This window comes from Eschrichtius robustus, chromosome 3, assembly GCF_028021215.1.
Source record: "Eschrichtius robustus isolate mEscRob2 chromosome 3, mEscRob2.pri, whole genome shotgun sequence".
NCBI lineage: Eukaryota > Metazoa > Chordata > Mammalia > Artiodactyla > Eschrichtiidae > Eschrichtius > Eschrichtius robustus.
In genome coordinates this window covers 83,674,848-83,686,896 of record NC_090826.1, presented here as the reverse complement: position 1 = coordinate 83,686,896, position 12,049 = coordinate 83,674,848, and the positions used below count along the sequence as shown (strand labels likewise).

Here is a 12,049-nt window from a genome sequence, read left to right as displayed (position 1 = left end):
GGTGCACTTGCAGTTTTAGATCAGCCTCAGCCTCCAATTTATTCCTGTATTTGTTTCTGTTGCCCAGTGTTGAGAAAGTTTGGCTCAAGATATAAGTAATAAAACTAGAAACATCTTTACATTTTATTTTTACACATCTTGCCTTGCCATCTCGGGATGCTCTTAATTAAACAAATCCAAGATCTTGAATGCAGAGTAGGAGAAAATGTTGAGTCTAATATTGAATCATTAACAATATCTAACTGCTTTCATTGTTTATGTTAAATGTAAAATTCACATCAGAAGTAGCTCAAATTTAAGATAGGTGCTCATGCAGTATTATCCTGACTGCACAGCTAACCATTATGCAGTGGGGAGTGAATGTGATCACCTAGGTTTTGTCAGCCGGCATTTGGCTATTCAGTTTACCATGGTCCTGTATCTGTACAAATTGATGCAAGAGGGCATACACAGACCTGGATTTTAAGAAATCACCTGTACAGAGCTACAGTCTTTCTAATCATGACACCTTTATTAAATATTCAAAATCATGAACCAAATCAGAAGAAAAGATCAATTCTCACTGTATCAAGAGCTTTTGCCCGGCTACATGAATTAGTGCATTTGTGGTCTCTAATATGTTAGCATTTGATATAAAGCACATGTGACTATGTTGATATAAAATTATAGTTGATTTTTTAATGATTTAAAGTACATATTTTGGGTAGCTTTTTAAAAAAAATAGAAAAATCCATGGACAGAATCCAAAAGCCAAAAGGTAAAAGAAGGATATATAGTGACAAATAAATCTCCCTCCACCTCATCCTCAACCAGTATCGTTCTCCCCAGTATTTTTCTTCACTGTTACCAGTTTCTTTGAATCCTACCAGAGACATTCTCTGTGTGTGTGGGAGTGTGTCTTAATTTGTGCTACCCTAGAGACAGACCTTGACACAAGGATTTAAATGAAGCTATTTATCTGGGAAGAGCTCCCAGGAAACTCCTGCAGGGGCTGGGGGCATGAGAATGCGGAGGGAAGGCAGCCAATAAAGGGAAGATCATCGAGTAAATTCCACCATGAACAAACAGAGCGTAATGCCACCGGGGAACTCTGGGAGCCAGCATTCGACACGTGGCCCAGTATTATTTCTCCTGTGGGGAAATGAGGCTGGTAATTTATAACCAACTGCATTGTTTGAGGGCTGTGGGGTGTGGGCAACCAGCCACGCGGCCAGGCACAGTGGACCCTGGTGGTCAGAGAAAACTCTCAGTCAAAGAAATGCAAGAGCTGGCCCTTTAGAGTGTGCAGGTGTGCCCTGAAATGTTAAGGAGCAGGAGATATGGGCAGGGCACCAACAGCATCTGCTACAACATTCTCCTAAAAACATTTTGAATGAAATTTGAACCAAACATTTGCAGCAACCGTGGCCTAGCCCCGCGATTGCCAGGCTTCCACAGAGCCCAGTCTGAAGGCCATTGGTGTTTGTGGGAGCAGCAAATGAAGCTTTCCAGGGTCTGGCTCCTGTCGACTACTTCTGGTTCCTTTCCCTCCTTAACCACAGTCAAGTTGTCACCCAGTGATACAAGTGATTTGTGCTGGCGGGCCCCTGCACATCCGGTGGAGCACACCTCCCTGCCTTTCCTCATGGTGCTGTCTTGGCCTGGGAGCACCCTTTCCCTTCCTCTTAGCTGCCTAATGCTACTTGTTCTCCGGATTCAGGTGAGTAGAAAGAATAAACTTTCCTTTTGGTGTAGTAGAGGGCTCACTGAGGTGTTTAGCCCAGAGCCTGACAGAGTCTATGCTCTCAGGAGTGATTATCTGCCCATATCCCATCTGTCTTTTGCCTTGGGGAACCTTCCCTGTCACCCCTGGGCTAGATTGGGATTCCACTCTGCTCAGTGTCCTAGCACCCTGGGCTCACCTATTGGAATGATCTGTTTGCGTGTCTGTCTCCCCCAACTGTACCAGGAACTTCTTCAGAGCAGGAAGCAGGCTTTGCTCACCTCTGAATCCCCGTTGCAGGCAGTATGGCTCAGTAAATGCTTTTGAACAGCATTCAACAGAGGGCACTGCACAGTGCCCCTTCTTTGCAGTATTTGTAGGAATCCCGAGGGAGCAACTGCTGCAGACAAGGTGGCCCTTGAATGTGTGTTAGGTGGCCTTGAATAAGACACATGCCTGTAAAGGAGGTTGCTGCCTCCTTCCTGGGGAGAGACCTGTAGACCTGCTCCTTAATTTGGCATGCAAGATTGTTTCTGCTCTTTTCATTTTTGTATTTGTTTAATGGATAGTCAGTCCCTCAGTCCATAAATATTTTCTGAGTCCCTACTATTCTGGGCACTATTCTAGGGGATGGAGATATAGGGGTGCACATGACAGAAGGAGGTCCCACCTCAAAGAACTTCCCTCCCTTGGAAGGTGTAGAATAGTACAGAATGGAATATTCATTCGGACTAGCCTGTTGTCACTGGCGGGATATGAAGAATCTGGAACAAGTGGGGCTCATCAGGGCCTGGCTGATGGAAACCTCAGGCAGTTGTAAGTAAAGGCACGGGGGCAGACATCCCAGTAGGAGGAGGGAACCAAAGGAGGTCAAGGACAGCCGTCACTTAGAAACATATTGAACGCATCTGTGGTCAGCATACTGGAAGTCAGAAAGAGATAGAAGCCTCAGTCCGTCCCTGTGAATATCTGCTGTCTACAGTGGGAGAGGAAAGTCACAGTTATCCTGAGGATTATCAACCAGTAAGGACCATCCAGTCAACCATTTTTAAAGACTTTTTATTTGAAAATAATTATAGACTCGAAGAAAGTTGCAAAAAATAGTACAGAGAGGTTGTGTGTACCGTCACCCAGTTTCCCCCAGTGGTAATACTTACATAACTACAGGACAATATCACAGCCAGGAAACTGACATTAGTAAAAGGCACAGATCTTGTTCAGATTTCCTTTGTTTTACATGTGAGTCTACAAAATCGTTTCACATGTGTAAATTCACGTAACAACCATCACAGTCAAGACACAGAACAGTTCTGTCACCACAAAGATATCCCTGGTGCTGCACCTTTATAGTCACCACCCCCCGCCCCCCAACCCCTGGCTAGTGTTGAGTTTTGGAAGTTTTTGGTGTTCTAGACATGAGCCCTTTGCCACATGTGAGGTTTGCAAATATTTTCTACTTGTCTATAGCATGTCTTTTCATCCTCTTTACAGGGTCTTTCGCAGAAAAAAAGATTTTAATTTTGATGAAGTACAACTTAATTTTTTCTTTTATGGACTGTGCTTGTAGTGTCACATTTAAGAACTCTTCATTTTCCCCTAGGTTTGAAGGTTTTCTATGTTTTCTTCTAAAAGTTTTATAATTTTACATTTAAATCTATGATCATTTTTCAGTTAATTTTGTATAAGGTGTGAGGTTTGGTTCGAAGTTCTTTTTTTTTTTTTTTGCCTATAAATATTGAATTGTTCCAGCGTTTTCTGTTTTAAAAAAACTATCCTTTCTCCATTGAGTATCTTTTGCTCCTTTGTCAAAAATCAGTTGGCTGACCTGGGCCTGCCTGATGGTGTCCCCATGCCTGACAAGTACTCCTGGCAACCAGTTGCTGTAGAACTTAAATCTCTGCTAGGCAAGGATGTTTTGTTCTTGAAGGGCTGCGTGGGCCCAGAAGTGGAGAAAGCTTGTGCTGACACAGCTGCTGGGTCTGTCATCCTGCTGGAGAACCTTCGCTTTCATGTGGAGGAAGAAGGAAAGGGAAAAGATGCTTCTGGGAACAAGGTTAAAGCTGAGCCAGCCAAAATAGAAGCCTTCCAAGCTTCGCTTTCCAAGCTAGGGGATGTCTATGTCAATGATGCTTTTGGCACTGCTCACCAAGCCCACAGCTCCATGGTGGGAGTAAATCTGCCAGAGAAGACTGGAGGTTTTTTGATGAAGAAGGAGCTGAACTACTTTGCCAAGGCCTTGGAGAGCCCAGAGCGACCTTTCCTGGCCATCTAAAGTTGGGTGGAGCTAAAGTTGCAGACAAGATCCAGCTGATCAATAATATGCTGGACAAAGTCAGTGAGATGATTATTGGTGGTGGAATGGCCTTTACCTTCCTTAATGTGCTCAACAACATGGAGATTGACACTTCTCTGTTTGACGAAGAGGGATCCAAGCTCATCAAAGACCTGATATCCAAAGCTGAGAAGAATGGTGTGAAGATTACCTTGCCTGTTGACTTTGTCACTGCTGATAAGTTTGATGAGAATGCCAAGACTGGCCAAGCCACTGTGCCCTCTGGCATACCTGCTGGCTGGATGGGCTTGGACTGCGGTCCTGAGAGCAGCAAAAAGTATGCTGAGGCTGTTGGTCGGGCTAAGCAGGTCATGTGGAATGGACCTGTGGGCGTATTTGAATGGGAAGCTTTTGCCCGAGAAACCCAAGCCCTCATGGATGAGGTGGTGAAAGCCACTTCCAGGGTCTACATCACCATCATAGGTGGGGGAGACACTGCTACTTGCTGTGCCAAATGGAACACGGAGGATAAAGTCAGCCATGTGAGCACTGGGGGTGGTGCCAGTTTAGAGCTCCTGGAAGGTAAAGTCCTTCCTGGGGTGGTGGATGCTCTCAGCAATGTTTAGTATTTCCTGCCTTTTTGTTCCTGTGCATAGCCCCTAAGTCAACTTAGCGCTTCCTGCATCTCCACTTGGCATTAGCTGATATCTTCCCCCATGTCAAGATTTGGCTAGTGGCCAAGAGATATAGCGCCAGGAACCCTTAAACAGTTGTACGGCATCTCAGCTCACCTTTACTGCACCCTGGATTTGCCTACATTCAAGTTCCCATTTGAATTTCTTAGAGACTAAACCATTGTACATTCTAGAGTGCATATATTTATATTATGCCTGTTAAAAGAAAGTGAGCTGTGTTAGCTTAGTTCTCTTTATGAAGTAGCTTATTCTGATTAGCTTTGTCATTGTTTCACCACTCAGCATGGAAACAAAATGAAATGCCAGTTGTTGGTAGGGAGGGAGATGAAGTTGGTGATCTATTAAATAAATAATAAAAATATCCATTGGAAAAAAAAATCAGTTGGCTGTACTGGTGTGGATTTATCTCTGGCTTATCTATTTTGTTTTATTGGTCTGGGTATTTATTCCTCCATAATACACATTGTCTTGATTACTGTAGTTATATAGTAAATCTTAAAATTGGGTAGAGTGATTCCTTCCTCTTTATTCTTCTTTTCTAAAATTGTTTCAGCTATTCTAATTCCTTTGCCTTTCCACATATATTTATAATAATCTTGTCAAAACCTACACAAATTTTGCTGGGGTTTTGACAGAAATTGTGTTAAACCTATAGATCAATTTGGGGAGAATTGACATCTTTACTGGGTTGGGTCTTCAAAGCTGTGAACACGGTATGTTTTTCCATTTATTTACATCTTCCTTAATTTCTTTCATCGGCGTTTTGTAGTCTTCAGCAAACAAGTCCTGTACATCTTTTGTTATAATTATGCCTATATATTTTATTTAGAGGGATAGTATAAACAGTATTATATTTTTAATTTTGGCTTCCACATGGTCATTGACAGTATATAGAAATACTATTGATTTTTGAATGTTGACCTTGTATCCTGCAACCTAGCTAAGCTATTAGTGCTAGATGGGTTTTGTTTGTTTGCTTGCTTCATTTTTGTTTTGAGCTTTTAAAAAAGATTCTTTGGGATTTTCTGCATAGGCCATATGTCGTCTGAAAATAAGGATAGTTTTATTTGTTCCTCTCCAATATGTATGCCATCATGGTGGATTATCAACTGTGAGAATCATCCAGGCAAAAAATGTATTTAATTCCAAATATTCTGTTTTCTTACTCTTTTCTAAATTATCTCCCCTTGTCTACCGTGTGTTCAGGGAACACAGACTCACTCTTACATTAGATCAAGCAACTATTATTAGGAAAAATATCTAGAAATAATAAGATAACACATCATAGAGCCAAAGAGGAAGGACTGGGGGACTTTTCACATCCTGCCTCCTCCCTGAGCAAAGGTCATCGAAAGATGACTCTGGGTACTGTGTGTTCCCTTGGGTCAGGGCCATCTGGGCCTCAGCTAGCCTTCTCGATGCTCCCCCAGGGAAAAGCAGCCCTTCTTCCAGGACTGGCCCAGGTTGGGACCCCCTGAAGTCAGACTGGGATCAGGGACTGACGACGGGGTTGGAGGGGAGGTGGAGGGAGTCCTTGGGAAGGTTGAGGAGGGCTTCCCCTCACCTTGATCCAGATGGGTTTTCAGCAGGTGTGTGGGAGACATCACTGTCCTTTGCTTTGAGCTGAGACACAGCTTCTACAGGTCCCGTGGGATGTGGGTTTAGGTGTTATTGAAGAGAAGAAAAACAAGACAGTGTTCTTCCCACTGGTGATGAACCTGGGCCATGCAAGGGGGACTGTGTCCTTGACACCAGGAAACTGAAGCCAGGGCTCGATGTGCGGACCCCAGAATCGTACATGATGTATAAGCAATGCTGTGTGAGCAAAACAATCCTGTACAATGAAAGTTCTGCTTACCCAGATTGCTTAAAGTTTTTTAATCCCAGTGCTATTTACTTTCCTGATAAAGTGTTGGGCAATTCATAGCTAAAATATACTGAAACATTATACCATGTGCAATGCTTAATCCACACATTTGTTAAAGGTGGGTATGTTTAAAGAGGCTGAAACAAAGGGAATGCAGTTCCCTGATACATACTTAGCTGTGGAGAGACTTATTTAATCTAGAATAGTAAGATATTTTTATCCACTTTCTGGAAACAAAGAGATTTTTTAAAAAAATAAGTTTATTTTATTCAGTTATTTTTGGCTGTGTTGGGTCTTTGCTGCTGTGCACGGGCTTTCTCTAGTTGCAGGGAGCAGAGGCTACTCTTTGTTGCAGTGCGTGGGCTTCTCATTGCGGGGGCTTCTCTTGTTGTGGGAGCACGGGCTCTAGGCACGCAGGCTTCAGTAGTTGTGGCTCGTGAGCTCTAGAGCACAGGCCCAGTAGTTGTAGGCACACGGGCTTAGTTGCTCCTTGGCATGTGGGATCTTCCCGGACCAGGGCTCGAACCCGTGTCCCCTGCATTGGCAGGTGGATTCTCAACCACTGTGCCACCAGGGAAGCCCAAGAGATGATTTTTTTAAAAGCTAAGTCTATCTTGAAAATGGTAAAATGGAAAAAAATTTAAAGGCAAATTTAGTTAATGGGGGTAGTAACTTCTTATTGTTTCCGTGTTCTATACCACACCATACATGAATTAATAAGCTCTTACAGCCTTGCACCTATGAGGCTGGCAAGTCCCTTGACCTGCTGGATGAGTCTGCAAGCTGGAAGCCCAGGAGAGCTGGGGGTTTAGCTTCAGTCCAAGTCCAAAAGCCTGAGAACCAGGAGAGCTGATGGTGTAGCTTGTGTCCAAAGGCTGGCAGGCTCAAGACCCTGCAAGAGCCGATGTTTCAGTTCAAGTCTGAAGGCAGGAAAAAAACTGGTGTCCTATTCTGAAAGCATTCAGGCAGGAAAGGTTTCTCTCCTACTCAGAGGAAGATCGGCCTTCTTGTTCTATTCAGAGCTTCAACTGACAGGATGGGGCCACAAGCACGAAAGAGGGCAATCTGCTTTACTTGGTTTATACCCTCACAGAAACACCGAAAATCATGTCTGACCAAATATCTGGGCACCACGTGGCCCAATCAAGCTGACATAAAATTAATCATCATGGAAACATAGGCACGGACCAGTGAAAGACTATTTCAAAAGAGTGTGAAGTTCTGGAGCAGACTTCTGATTACCTTCTCAAAGAGGACCAGGTTTTCTTATCTGCCAGTTGAGAAAATGTTCCTTACTCCCTTGTAAAACCTGAATGCTTTCTTAAAATTACAATAATGAATATGATTCACTGTGTACCTACTCTGTGCTGTTTGCTTAGCAAACATCTCACTTAATCCTCTCACTAACCCTGCTCTCTACTAAGCTTATTCTCAAAGGAGGGGATGTTAGTGGCATCCACATATGAGAAAACCAAGGCTCAAAGAACTGTACACTCATCAGTGTTTACTGTACCTGGAACACAGTAGGTGTTCAATAAATATGTGTTGAATGATATTAATTAAGCCTCTTGTTAAAGGCCATACCGCTAGAAATGGTAAAGTTAAATTTCAAAACCAGATCATTTGACCCCAAAGTCAACGCACTTTAGGGAAAACTAGTGAACACAGGCAGGGTAGAAAATATGTTACTTGGAGTTTAGGCTGTCGGACCACTGGCATTTCATCTGACTCCTACATGAAGTAGGCCGACACGACAGAGCCTGAAAAAATTCCAGTAATTCCAACAAAGCTCGTCAGCCTCTGGTACAGGTCCTCGAAAATGACCTTGAGCAATTAAACCACACACATGGGCAGACATTAGCTCTAGTTCTGGTTGATTCAGAAACTCAACAGCCCTATTCCTGGCATGATTTTGAGCATAATTTTCTCCCTGTTATTAATTCATCCTTAGAATGCTTTGGTCATAGCTAGAAAGACAGGGTCAATATATGTTTCAAAACTGTCTGGTCTCTCTTTGATGAACAGTGTTCAGTTGGTGGGGGGTGAAGGTGAGGGAGGAGAGCTGGTTATTAATTTCACAGCAGTTATGGTGTTCAGCCTCAGTGAGATGTTTATCAAGGGGCTAAGATTCTTTCCAGTAACTTATTAGCTATATTTGGAAGCATGTTAAGTCTTGGAGGCCACAGGGCGCTGTTTGATGTTTTTCGCAGTGATTCATGACACAGAAGGTATCTTAATCACTCCCCCGAGGTTCTTCTCAACTTTCAACCCAAGGGCAACTTTACTCCAGGAACACTGGCCTTGAGCATTCCTTACTGTCTCCCTGTCCTGCTCACTTCCCAGGCTATGGGAAATCTGTTTTTCATCTTCAAAGAAAATGTGTAGATTAATTTTAAAGGAGAAGTTTGCTATTTCATCTGAACTTGCCAAAGACTTGATAAGATCTCAAAAAGGACAATGTGGTTCTTTCAATTATTTCAGATATTTGGTGGTGAACAGTCAGAAGGGAGGAAAGTTGGGAGTCGTTTAAGAAAGAAGATTCATCCAGGCAGAGACCCGTGAAAACGCCTTATTGTCTAAAACCAAAATGAGTCATGTTGTGCAAGAACAGTTAGTGGTTGTTCCTGGGAGGGACATGTTGACCTCCAACCTAAACCTGGAACTGGAGCCAGAGCCTTCGGTTTGGGCCGTATCTCTCTAGGATATCATGTCTGCTGCAGTGTTCCAACTTCAAATCACATCTGGAATGTGGTCTTGCCTTTTCTCACCATGGCTGTTACTACCACCCTCATCTGCACTCCCATCATCTCTCCCCTGGTGTTGCCACAAAAGCCCGCTTCCTGGCCTCCCTGCAGGCCATTTTCCACGCAGCAGCCTGGATCATCTGTTACAACCCAAGTCACATATGCATCTACTCTGCTCAAAAGCTTCCCGTGTCTCCCCACGTTACTAAGAGTAGAAGCCACAGTCCTTCCATGCCCTCTGTGATCCGGCCATGCGATCTGGCCTCTCCCTTCCCTCGCTGACCTCCTCTCCTACCTAAAGATAGGACCCAAAGCAAGGGCTCAGACTTCACTTTCAGGTCTTAGGTTGGAGGTCAAGGCTTCACCTCAACACGTCCTTTCCAGAAACAACCTCTGCATTTCTTGCACCTCCCTTGCCCTCTGATCTCATCCTGTTTTAGGCATGGGCCCGTTTCCCATGGACAGCCTTGCTGTCCCCATTGCTCACTCTGCTCCAGCCACATTGGTGTCATTGCTCTTTCTCAAACACACCAGGCTCTCTCTGCCTCAGGGCATTTACACTTGCTGTTCTCTCTGCCTGCAATGCTTTTCCCCCAAATAATTACATGACATGCCTCCTCATTTCCTTTAGGACTCTGTTCCCATGTTTCCTTCTTCTCTGACTGTGTTATTTACAATTGCAACTCCTTCTGCCTACCATCCCTCCACCCTGGTGCTCCCTCTCTTTTATCTTTCTCATTAGCACTTGTCATGACCTAACATACTATATATTTTATTTATTATATTTTGCCAATCCATGGGGCAGGGATATTTTGGTCTATTTTTTTTTTTTAATAAATTTATTTATTTATTTTTGGCTGTGTTGGTTCTTCATTTCTGTGCAAGGGCTTTCTCCAGTTGTGGTGAGCGGGGGCCACTCTTCATCGCGGTGCGCTGGCCTCTCACCGTCACGGCCTCTCCCGTTGCAGAGCACAGGCTCCAGACGCGCAGGCTCAGTAGTTGTGGCTCACGGGCCTAGCCGCTCCGTGGCATGTGGGATCCTCCCGGACTGGGTCACGAACCTGTGTCCCCTGCATTGGCAGGCGGATTCCTAACCACTGCGCCACCAGGGAAGCCCCTTTTGGTCTATTTTGTTTATTGTTATATCCTCAGTGCTCAGAAGCATACCTAGCACATCATAAATACACATTACATATTTGTTGAGTGTAGAAACGAAAAAATGAAGCATTAAATGAAAAACTAAACTCTGCCCAGTCTTGAGCTACATGAGCATGGTGTGGAGAACAAGCTGCTTACTCTAAAGAAACGCATGATCCGTTTGGGAAGACAGTGCTGGGAGCACTGGCCATTCAGGTAGTTTTGCCGTGAGACACAGAGACTCACTCAAAAATATTCTCAGGGGACTTCCCTGGTGGCGCAGAGGTTAAGAATCTGCCTGCCAATGCAGGGGGCACGGGTTCGAGCCCTGGTCCGGGAGGATCCCACATGCTGTGGAGCAACAAAGCCCGTGAGCCACAACTACTGGGCCTGTGCTCTGGAGCCCGCGAGCCACAACTACTGAAGCCCGCGCTCCACAACAAGAGAAGCCACCGCTATGAGAAGCCCGCACACTGCAACTAGGAGTAGCCCCTGCTCGCCGCTACTAGAGAAAGCCTGCGCGCAGCAACGAAGACCCAACGCAGCCGAAAAATAAATAAATAAATAAAATTAATAATTAAAAAAACATACTCTCAGAAATTGGGGTTGATTTTAAGGACACCTGTGGACTAAAATAGGTCCAAGAACCAGTAAGCCATCAGGAGCCAAGGGCAGCACTGGGAACCCCCTCCTTTTCTTTTCTACCATGGTTTCCCTCTCCTACAGAGCCTCTGGCCCATCTCGGAGGCCCTGGTTTGTTCTCCTCACCTGCCAGGCTGCCCATCCCATTCCCCACTCTCTTGTCCAGATCCCATGAGGGCTGCTCTGCCTGATGTTCACTGTGCCCCTGTTGGGCAGGGCCTCACACCTCGTGGGTCACTGGACCCGCCCAAGGGTGAGCTGCCCTTGACCAGGGGGACCTACTCTTACAGCCTCACTCTACTTTGCTGAGCAGGGACCCGGGTTCAGGTCAGTCAGCCAAGCTCAGGACAGGAATAATACAAGACGGTTTAGAATTCTTTGAAATTTATATGGATTACTTGTAATTATAGAAAAACTGAAAGAGTAGATAAGAAAAAATAGATTAAAATCCTAACTATTAAATCCTACTAAACTACTAAATCTACTATTAACATAAGTACTAAATCCTACTATTAACATCTTGGTATACCCTTTTCCTGGCATACATAATATGCTCATTGTTTTTATAAACACTTTAATACACTGTATCTACTATGTATCTACTATGCATATTATTTTATATTTTTGTTTTTATCACATATTAATCGTATTTCATGAACATCATTCCATGTCATATCCAGAGATACATTGGTATTTAATTATTGAATAATGTTTCATTTTATAGGCATATTATAATTTAGTCAACCAATTCCCTGTCCTTGGATACTTAGGCCATACCTAGATTTTGCTATTATAAGAAAATGCTGAAGGGTAGTTTTTTGGTATAAGTCCATGATTTACTTTCTTAGAATGAATTCCTAGAAGCAGAATTTCTGGGTTAAATGGCATAAATATTTTAAAAATCATAATAGCTGACATTTATTGAACACTTGCTATATACCAATTACTTTACATGTCACAGTCACAACATGCATATGAAGTAGACACCCT

General features: G+C 43.8%; 1 pseudogene; it reads left to right on the top strand.

The window, feature by feature from the left end:
- Positions 1 to 1,627: 1,627 nt before the first annotated feature.
- LOC137761165 (phosphoglycerate kinase 1-like) lies at positions 1,628 to 4,600 on the top strand (annotated as a pseudogene).
- Positions 4,601 to 12,049: the final 7,449 nt, after the last annotated feature.